Genomic DNA, 9342 nt, shown 5'->3' on the forward strand with positions numbered 1-9342 from the left:
ACAACACAAAGAAAGCCTGACAAAAAAAAAAAAAAAAAAAAAAAAAAAAAAAAGCTTGTTTAGAATACAGTTTTTCCCCATACCAAAAGAAAAGAAAAAAAAAAGGAATACAGTTTCACCATTGACTAACACAGTGTGTGATCTAGGCCAGAATGCTTCTCACTGTTTTATTTTATTTTTTCACTTAGTTGGTGAAGTAGACCTGAGCTGTAACCTTGTACTTACTAGAATGGAAATAATTCGGGTGTAGTCCGTTAAACATTTAATAAGTGTTAAAACTTTCGGGAACTTGAGTTTACTTCTTTGGGCCCTAGTTTTCTTATCTATATAATAGTAGAAATAGCCCGGTGTGATGGTGTCTCTTGTAATCTAAGCACTCTGAGAAGCTGGGACAGAAGGATAGCAAGTTCCAGCCCAGCCTGGGCAATTTAGCGAAATCCTGTTTCAAAAATAATGGAAAAAAAGGATCGAGGATGTAGTTCAGTGCAAAGGTCCTGGATTCAACCCCAGTACCCAGGGTGGGGCTGAGATGGGAATAGGTCTTCCGCTTACCTTACAAAGTTGCCATAATTTCGTGAGATAACAGAAGCGAATGACAGCATTGTCTATTTATTATAAAGTGCGAGGCACTTCTGAGGTAAAATTGAGGGAAGCGAGAGATCTGGAGACGGAAAGATTGAGTCAGGGAAGAGGTAAAAGAAACAAGATGAAAAGAGAAATAAAAGGGGGGAGGAGGCACGAGAGCATATTAAAGAAGATAATTAAGGCTGTGAAAGGAAGTGCGAAGGATCTGAAAGACTGAGAGAGGCCTCAAGGCGCCTGTGCCTCACTTCCTGCGGACGATTTCTTTCTTTGTTTCGTACCAGCGATTGAACTCCGGCCCTGGCGCTGGCGAGGCGGGCGGCGGAACCACTGAGCCAAAGCCCTGGTCCCCACCGCGGATCCTTTAGGTTGTGCACTCGGTGAGGCGCGGTGCCTGTTTGGCTGTGAACCTCGCTCCCGGCTTTCCTCGGCCTCTGCCCTAGGGTGAGCGTACGAACTAAGATGGCGGCGTTCGTGTGCTTCTGTGCTTACCGCAGTTGGCAAGGCCGCTACAGGATAACTCTGCTAACGAGTGTTCAAGAAACTCGCCGGTTTATGTGTGTGGTGAGTGCTGAGCTAACCTCGGCTGGAGAAGTGGCCATTAACTTGGCCGCATACTTCCGGGGCGCGTGGCTTGAGTGGGGAAGGCGGACTAGTTTGTGCCATGCGTGTATTTCTTTTTCCTCTCTTCAGAATATCCGAGAGTAATTCTGCCTCTCATCACCTTATTTCCACTGATGAGGACAGGTGGTTTCGGGAGCTAGCACTTGGGAGGGATTCTGACTGGGTAGCTCTGATTTTCCTTGCCCAAGTGGATTTTTATTGATAACAAAACGAAATACTTACCTGGCAAAGGCGCGCCCTGAAACAGCCTAACCTTGCGCTTCCTCTTCCCGGTTTCCTCGGCTCTCCTTTTAGCGCGCAGAATTCCTAGTTTTAATAAAACTAACCTGTTTGTAACATATTCATAGACTTTAGGTTAAACACGTTTTCTGTACCCTTTATATGTACCCAAATGAGGACTTGGGGTAAATGATATTTAGTATTTGTTATTGAAGCATCTCAATTTACATGTGTTTGAGCGTATTGGTAGTCTCTGGGGGACTCGCCACGTTTTGTGGACGTCAGGTTGATGACTCACTAAGAAACGAGCTGGATTTGTCGTGTTCAAATTTATGTTGGAGCCGGGCGTGGTTGTGCACGCCTATAATCCCAGCACTCCGGAGGCTGAGGCAGGAGGATCGCCGTGAGTTCGAGACCAGCCTGGGCTACATAGTGAGTTCCAGATCAGTCTCAACTACATAATGAGACCCTGTCTCAAAAAACCGAAAAACAAAACAAATTTTTGTTGAACATAACACAATTATTGGGGAAAACAGTTAAGAATGATATATGTTGTTGAACGCTTATGTGGGTAAAACCAATTTCATGTAAGAAGTGCCCATATCCCACACAACTAGAGGGTGAATTGCTACATTTCGGAAAAGTAAGCTGGCAATATTTAGTGAAATAAGAAATGTAGATGTCAATTTACCAAATACTGAGACTCAGAAGTGTTTTTTTGTTTTCCTTTTGGTACTGGGGATTTAACCCAAGGCTTTCTTCGCCTTTAGCAACATCCCCAGTGCTTTTTTTTTTTTTTTTTTTTTTAGGGTTTTTTGAGACAGGGTTCACCTTGCCCGTGCGCCACCACGCCTGGCTTGGGCTTCAACTTTTGAGTCTCCTTCCTCAGATTCCCAAGAGTTCATCTGGTTCATTTTCAGAACTGTGTTTGACTGTTCTTACTTTAGTATTCAGAGGTACAAATTGTTGAGAATGTTATAGAGAAAAACTTGCCAAGGTAAACTTAAGATTTTTTTTTATTAAAAACTTATTTATGAGATGTGAAAGATTAATAAGGTATTACATTAATTTGTGTTTTATTAAGAGGCTAATAATTTGTAGTGTTCAAATAACTGTACTTCACAGTTTATTTGGAAATACTAATCATACCATCCACTGACACTCTTTGTAGAATAAAGAAGTATAGTATTTTATGTTCCAATCAGCAGTGAATGAATCTGCATTGCTCCACACTCACCAGCGTTTTGGATTATCATTGTCCTAGGGAGTGTGCAGTAGTATTGTCACCAGGCTGGGTCTGAGAGGTCCACGAGGTTGGAATAAGAAACCTATCCCACCCCTTTAAAATAAATTTGCAGTTTTGCTGAGAGTCTCGTTGCGGAAAAAAGAACTTTTAGGATGGAAAAAGAATTTTTAGGGGCCGGGGATTTAGCTCATTGGTTCTGCTGCCTGCCTCACAAGCCCAAGGTCCCAAGTTCAACCCCTGGTCCAAAAAAAAAAAAAATTTAGGGAGCATTAGTAAGAGGTAAGAGAAAGGTTTATTAGGATGGATTTAAGAATGGTGTGGCTGAAGGAGCGCATGCAAATGAGAGGCCATAAGAGCCTGAATTGGATACTTTAGGTATATTTAAGTTGGGTGATGTGTATTGGTTGTTGTTGTCGTTTTTTGGGTACCGGGGTATTGTTTTTTAGATTAATTTTTTTTTTTTTAATGCCGGGGATTGAACTCTTGTGCTTGCGAGGCAGACGGCAGAACCATTGAGCTAAATCCCCGACTCTAGGATGTGTACTTTAACTATCAGGTTACCAAGCAAAACATCTACATTTGTTTGAAGTTGAGATATACCGCCCCCCAGTATTTCTGCTTCCTGAGGACGGAGGAAGTGCAATTTATAGGTGAAAAGGACTGGTTAAGAGCCTGGATTTACAGGCTCATTGTAAGTTGTAAAAGGACCTTTAGTTTTTTTGTTTTTTTTGGAGTGAGTTTCCTGGAAGGGAAAAACGTTTGAGTAATTTTTGTGTCTTGAAGCTGTAGCTTTTCTTAAAAGTAGTATTTTAAAAATCTCAGTTTTTGTCTCATTTTCACCTAGTTTTTATTTTTTTTCCTACCTCAGTGTCTTGTTTTAATTTGCAGTTCTCTAATGACATGATGTTGAAGATATTTTCAGATGCTTATTTTTTATCTGTATGTATTCCTTGGTGACATTTCTGTTGAGATCTTTTGCTCATTTAAAAATACAATTTGTTTACTTACTGAGTTTTAAGCATTTTGGGGGTATTTATATACAGGCCTTTATCAAGTGTCTGAAACTTTTTTTCTACTCAGCAGGTTGTCTTTTCATTCTTTTGGCAGTGTCTTGCAGAGCAGAAATTTTTAATGAAATTGGGCTTGTCTTTCTTTCTTTCTTTTTCTTTCTTTTCTTTCTTTTCTTTCTTTTCTTTCTTTTCTTTCTTTTCTTTCTTTTCTTTCTTTTCTTTCTTTCTTTCTTTCTTTTTGGTTTTTTGAGACAGGGTCTCGCTATGTAGTTGAGACTGACCTGGAACTGACTATGTAGCTCAGGCTGGTGTGGAACTCACAGTGATCCTCCTGAGTGCTGGGATTACAGGAGTGCGCTATCACGCCCAGTCTGGGCTTGTATTTCTTTTGTGAATCATGTTTTTGGTGCTGTATCTAAAAAGTTATTGTCATACCCAAGAGGTTCTAGATTTTTTTTTCTGATGTTATCCTCTCAGATATCTGTTTATAGTTTTGTGTCTGTTTAGGTTTATGGTCATTTTGAGCTAGTATTTATGAAGGTATAAAGTCTTTTTTCTTTTTTTGTATGTGATTCTCTAGTTATTCCTATACTGTTTGCTGTTCTGTTATATTGCCTTTGTTCCTTTCTCAAAAACTAACTATTATTATGGCTCTATTTCTGGACATTCTGTTCTGTTTCTTTTCTAATAGCACATTGTATTACTGTAAAATATTGGCAGTTCTCCAACTTTATTCTTCCTCTTCAATATTGTATCGAATATTCTGAGTCTTCTGCCTCTCCTTATAAACTTCACAATTTGTTGATATCCACAGATTTTCTGTGGTTTTTTATTAGAATTGCATTAAATCTATAGATTGTTAGGAAGAAGTGACATCTTGACAGTATTGAGTTTTTATAACTATAAATACTGAATGTCTTTCCATTTATGTTCTTTTTTCTTTCATCAGTTTTCTAGTTTTTCTCATATAGATTTTGTATACTTTGTTAGGTTTATACCTAAGCATTTCATTTTTGAGAAGGCTAACTAATGTATATGCTGTTTTAGTTTTAATTTCAAATTTCACTTGCTCGTTGCAAGTCCATATGTAAATAATTTACTTTGTCAGTCTTTTTTTGGGGTGGTACCTGGTATCAAATTTGCTACCTTGTGCTTGCAAGGCAGGAGCGCATGGTGCCACTGAGCTAAATCCCTGGCCCTTTGTCAATCTTAGATTCTGCAACCTTGCTTGCAGTTACATATTAGGTGAAGAATATTTTTTGTTATTGTTTGCCAGTTCTATAGGAATTTTTATATCGTTATCTGCAAAGACAATTTGAGCTCTTCCTTCCCAGTGTGTATACATTCCCAATGTGTATAATCATTTTTTTCTCTCATTTTATTAGCTAGGATATATAGTATAATATTGAAAAGCAGTAGAGAAAGGGCCTTAACTCATTTCTGAGCTTAATGGGAAGACTTTTAGCTTCTCACCATTTAATTATGTTTGTTTCAAGGGTTTTTGTAGATGTTCTTTATCCGTTAAGGAAGTTCTTTTCTATTTTTGCTTGCTGAGAACTGTGAATGGGTGTTGAGTATTACCAAATATATCTTCAAGTGTTGCACACCAGCATATCTCACTTATTCTTGGTTTATATCCTTTTCATACAATATGGATTCAATTTTCTAATATTTTCTTGAGGATTTTTCCATTTAGGTTATGAGATTGGTGTGCAATTTTCTGTTCTTGTAATGTCTTTGATTTTGGTAGTAGGATAACGCTGGCCTTGTAAAATGAGATAGAAAGTAGTATTTCTGCTTCTATGTTATGGAAAAGATTGCAGACAATTTTTTGCTTAAATGTTTGGTAGCATTCACCGGTGAACTCATTTGTCCCTAATACTTTCTGTTTTGAAAGATTATTAATCATTGATTCAATTTTTTTTTTTTTTTGGTACCAGGATCGAACTCCAGTCCTTGTTGCTTGCGAGGCAGGCGGGGGCACCACTGAGCCAAATCCCCGGCTGATTCAATTTCTTTGATATGTTGAGGTCTATTCAGATTGTCTTTTTTTTTCCTTCTGTGAGTTTTGACATACTGTTTCTTTCAAGATATCAGTACATTTCATCTAGATTATGAAATTTGGGGGCAAAGAGTTGCTTATAGTATTTTTTTGTTATCCTTTTACTGTTTGTAGGATTTGTAGTGATGTGCCTTCTTTCGTCTCTGGTAGTCATGATTTGTGTCATCTCTTTTCTTTTATCCTCAGGTGGCCTCACTTAAGCCTTATTAATTTTATTGTTCTTTTGAAAAAAACCAGTTTCTCTTTTCATTGATTTTGCTGTATTGACTTCCTGCAAGTTGTATTTTTTTTTAGTTTAAATACATTTTCAATTCTTTTGAGCTTTGAACTTTGACTCCTGTTATTTAGAAATGTCTTCTAAGTATTGGTATATCCAAATATTTGGGAATTTTCCACCTATGTTTCTTTAATTCATTTCTAGTTTAATTTCATTGTAGATGGAGCATTCATAGCATGACTTCTAGCCTTTAAAAAATTTAAGATGTATTTTATGGCTTAGGTAGTCTGTTTTAGTGAATGTTATAACCATTTCAGTGAAAAGAATCATGCCACAAAAAATGTCCAAATTAAAAGTGCTTTATAGCTGGTGACCAAAGGTGAGCTCCAACTCTTAACTCCTTTTGATACCGATCAAGCAGGGAAGTCCAGTTTCTACAGGAAAACAAAAAACAAAACAAAACAAAAAAACAAACCACACATACACACAATAGAATGTCATGATCTCATCTTTGAGTCATCACAGGGGTGCAGAAGCAGATTGCACATTATATTAAAATCCAGTTTTTGGCTTCCAGCAGGAAATTCCTATTTTTATGGTTAGGGCCATAGTATAACATGACCTGTTTTTTTTTTTTTTTTTTTTTTTTTAGACAGGCTCTCACTATGTAGTTGAGACTGACCTGGAACTCACTGTGTAGCCCAGGCTGGTCTCAAACTCACAGCAATCCTCCTGCCTCAGCCTCCCAGAGTGCTGTGATTACAGGCGTGAGCCACTATGCCCGGCCTGCCTTTTGTTTTTAACCACAAGACATGTCCTGTCCTTTGTTCTTAACCACAAGGTAAGCTAGGTGCTGGTTAGCATCACTTTGTACAAGCAGTCTGGTGAGGAAAAGGGGTGAAGTTCAGGCGCAGGTTATGGGGGCATGATTCTGATTAACTCGCTTACTTCAGTGAATGTGATGTACAAGAAATATAACTTCCAACCTGCTGGATGTCAGATGTGTGGAGTTTATTTTCCCTGAAATCAAAGAATGAGTTCCAAAGGATAGGGAGTTAAGAGTAGAAAAGGTTTATTGAGAGATAGCTCTTGAGAGATAGGGGTCCCAGAAGTGGGTTGCTTGCCACAGAGGCCCTTTGTCAGGGTAATTTATACAGCAAAGTCACAATGTGGATAAAATGTCAAGTCAAACTATAATCAACCTATCAGATTGCAGGTATAGCTGCTTAGCTAATATTGATCCAATAGGGAAGTGCCTTGTGTATCAGGGGTGCATGGGAGGAACAAAGGCATTTTTGGGAAGGGATAGATCTGGAAGCTCTGGTCATCCATCTGGGCAGCTGATACCTAGCTGAACTTCCTGGATCAGGGGGTACTTATTATGTAGTAATTCCAAGTTAATGTTTATCCCTTAGGGAAGCATGTAGCCCTGGCCATTGCATCTTTATCTTGAGGCCTGGCCTTCTTTGGATGTACTTCCAACCACATTTTTGATGTCTTATGTTTTTCTGCTGACTTCCCTGAGTGTTCAGTCCCTTTCTGGCTGTATGTTAATTTCTCTCTAACTTAACTGTATATAATAAATGTTTTATGCAAGCTTGTGAAGAAAGTATATTCTGCTGTTTATTGGATAAAGTAGTCTAGAGATGATCACTGTATCCAGCTGATGTATGGTGCTTTTGAGTTCAACATCTTTGCTGATTTCCTGCCTGCTGAGTCCATTGCTCAGTGGTGTTGAGGTTTTCTAATTATAATAGTGAGTTTTTTCATCCTTATAGTTCTATCAAGTTTGGCTCTTGTATTTTGATGTTCTCTTTAGTCACATATACATTAAGGATTGTTGTATCTTTTTGGAGAATTATCCTTTGTATTATTAATATCTTTGTTATTTCTCTTTCTCTGAAGTCTGCTTTTAATAATGCCACGTAAGCTTTTTAAAAATTGATGTTGGCGTGATGTATCTTTTCTATCCCTTATGTTCAATGTGTGTCTTTATTTTTAAAGTAGACTTCTTATAGACAACTTATTGTTAGATTCTTTCTTATCTAGTTTGACAATTTGCATATTTTAATTGATGTGCTTGGACCATTGGCATTTAAAGTGCTAATTGACAACATTGGATTAGTATCTAACATTTGATGTTCTCTTCTATTTCCCTTTTCCTTTGTTCATATTTTTTTCACTCAGTCTGCCATTTATGGTTTTATATAAAATGCCTTATGTCCATTTTCTTGTTTTTTCCTCCTTTCTTAACAATTACATATTTTCTTAATCTTTTATTGGCTGCCCTAGAGCTTTCAGTGTACAACTATTACAAATACCACTTTATGGGCACATACCTTACAATAATAAAATATTCTTAATTCTTCCCTGTCTTTTACTGCCCATTCATTTCACTTATACATAAACTATAATCATCAAATACATTGTGGTATTATTTTGAACAAACTGTCAACTGGTTAATTAGAAGCTTAAGTTTTTATTTACCTTCACTGATGCTTGTCCTTTATGTAGATATTTTATTCTTTATGTAGAGTTTTTATTCTCTATGAACTTATTTTAACATTTCTTTTAAGACAGGGCTACCAACAACAAATTCCATCAATTTTTGTCTGAGAAAGTTTTGAATACTAATCGTTTAGGGCATATAATTGTGGGTCAGTGTTGTTTTTTTTTCTTCTTCTACACACTAATTTCACCCTGCTCTTTTCTTGCTGCATGTTTTCTGAGAAGTCAGATGTAATTGTTGCCTTTGCTTCTCTGTGAATAAATGCCCCCCAACTTTTTTTTTTTCAAGATTTTTTTCTGTTATCTTCAGTCTTCTGAAATTGAATATGCTATACCTACATATAGTTTCTACTATTAACATTTAAATTGTTTGGTGTTCTCTCAGCTTCCTAGATTTGTAGTTTGGTATCTGCCGTTAATTTGGAGGTATTTCATTATTACAGCTTCAAATACTGCTTCTCTTCCTTTATTTCATCCTCTTTCTGGCTTTCCCATTACATATATGTTATAATCTTTATGGCTGTTATACAGTTCTTTAGTTTTCTGCTATTGTTTTTCTTTTTTTTTGTGTGTGTTAGATGGTTCTGTTGATACACTGTCATCAAGTTAGAGATTATTAACTCAGTTTACTAATGAGTTCATCAAAGGCTTTCTTCATTGTTTTTGTAGTGTTTTTGATTATTAGTATTTCTCTTAGATTCCTTAGAATTTCCATCTGTTTGCTTTCATTACATGTGTTTTTTTTACATGTTGTCTTTTTTTTCATTAGAGCACATAGAATGTTAAACAGTTATTTTAATTTTTTAGTCCAAGGTCCAAGGTGTGGCTCAGTTGTAGAACATCACCAACTCTGAAAAAAAAAAAAAAAAAAAAA

General features: G+C 36.9%; 2 long non-coding RNA genes across 5 annotated transcripts in view; one reads left to right on the plus strand and one right to left on the minus strand.

The window, feature by feature from the left end:
• Positions 1 to 864: 864 nt before the first annotated feature.
• The window catches only part of LOC104866928, a 111140-nt gene continuing 102662 nt past the window's right edge, over positions 865 to 9342 (plus strand). Inside the window, exon 1 of the long non-coding RNA XR_781606.2 lies at positions 865 to 1146. This is a non-coding gene — a long non-coding RNA (uncharacterized LOC104866928). The remainder of the gene's footprint in view (positions 1147 to 9342) is intronic.
• LOC104866917 overlaps positions 7149 to 9342 on the minus strand; it is a 67387-nt gene continuing 65193 nt past the window's right edge. For all 4 annotated transcript variants that reach the window (XR_004515788.1, XR_004515787.1, XR_781604.2 and 1 more), the window contains one exon: positions 7149 to 9318. This is a non-coding gene — a long non-coding RNA (uncharacterized LOC104866917). The remainder of the gene's footprint in view (positions 9319 to 9342) is intronic.

This window comes from Fukomys damarensis, unplaced genomic scaffold (genome assembly GCF_012274545.1).
Source record: "Fukomys damarensis isolate Sample0158 unplaced genomic scaffold, DMR_v1.0_HiC HiC_scaffold_39, whole genome shotgun sequence".
Lineage (NCBI taxonomy): Eukaryota > Metazoa > Chordata > Mammalia > Rodentia > Bathyergidae > Fukomys > Fukomys damarensis.